We start from the raw sequence: 1,178 nt of genomic DNA on the forward strand, positions 1-1,178 counted from the left end.
GTTATTTCATCAGAGGCAAAATCAGGTGAAAATGTTGGTATGAACAGATGTGCATGTGAGGACGTCGTCCTCGTCCCACCGGACCAAACGAGCTTTTCCTCGACTGGCTTCAGGCGCCTCGCAGCCTCAGTCAGCAAAAGGCCACATTCTGAGTAGAGAGCCGACTGAAACAGGAGGAGCTTCAGCTGTGGGATGTAAAAGACAGTTTGAGTTTCCTTCAGGTCTAGAAGATGTAAAATATCTGACAGTTTAAATCTGTGCATATAGAATAAACAGCAAACCAGTGGACACATGCAGTATATATACTGTCTCACATTCACTCTGCTTATGATCAAAATATGGATGATTCAGTTTTCTTCATATATCAGTAAAAGACACTTGAAAGAACATATGTACAAAATATTTTATTTCTATTTGCTCATTTAAATATTTCACTGACTTGTTCAGGTTTGTGACTGACGTTTACCTCCAGGCAGGAAGTGAGGAGGTCATGTGACCTTTCACACTAAGTGATACTGGTTAGAGTGGACACTCTGTTATTTGATTTAAAAACAAATTAGTTGCTAAAAGTCTAAATTATTTTAGAGGTTCCAGAAGTTAGAAAAATGTCCGTCAATTGTTGCCGGTGGGATTAAAACTAAATGACAGAACAAGATGCATGGAAGCTTCAGATCAACAAATCTGTAGTGAAAATGTATTAAATTATAACCTAAACTTCAGATCTCATTGTATATTTTGAATATACAATGAGATTTAAATAAGATTATTTAAATCTCATTTAAATCTTATTTAAAATCTTATTTTAAATAAGATTTATTGATCAATTAGTGCAAATTAAATTGCAGATATAAGTAAATAAAACCGATTTAGTAAAATCTGGAGTTTTAATTTTATCTCCTGGTGAGTTACAGATTTTAAATCAACTTTTTTATATCAGATATTCTGTCATCAGAAATAAAGTCAAAGATCTTCATAACGTTTTGAAACTTCAATGAAAACTTAGAAAAAAATATCATCATCTTCATCTTCATCTCAAAAGTTTTAATTTCCTGAAGCAAAACACTGAAAACTTTTCATTCAGTGGTTTTTATCTGTAGCAGTCAGGTGTTTCTCCTCAGTCCTGTATGTTCCAGTTTCCCCTGAACGCCCCGTCCTCCTCGGTCCTGTATCTTCCCGTT

At 34.6% G+C, this 1,178-nt stretch overlaps 1 protein-coding gene across 1 annotated transcript in view; it reads right to left on the reverse strand.

Moving 5' to 3' along the window:
- Positions 1-389: 389 nt before the first annotated feature.
- Positions 390-1,178, reverse strand: part of anapc2 (anaphase promoting complex subunit 2) — a 12,839-nt gene continuing 12,050 nt past the window's right edge. The window contains exon 14 of the mRNA XM_017303429.1: positions 390-1,169. The gene's annotated coding sequence lies outside the window, so the exon portion shown is untranslated. The remainder of the gene's footprint in view (positions 1,170-1,178) is intronic.

Source organism: Poecilia reticulata, unplaced genomic scaffold (assembly GCF_000633615.1).
Source record: "Poecilia reticulata strain Guanapo unplaced genomic scaffold, Guppy_female_1.0+MT scaffold_271, whole genome shotgun sequence".
Classification (NCBI taxonomy): domain Eukaryota; kingdom Metazoa; phylum Chordata; class Actinopteri; order Cyprinodontiformes; family Poeciliidae; genus Poecilia; species Poecilia reticulata.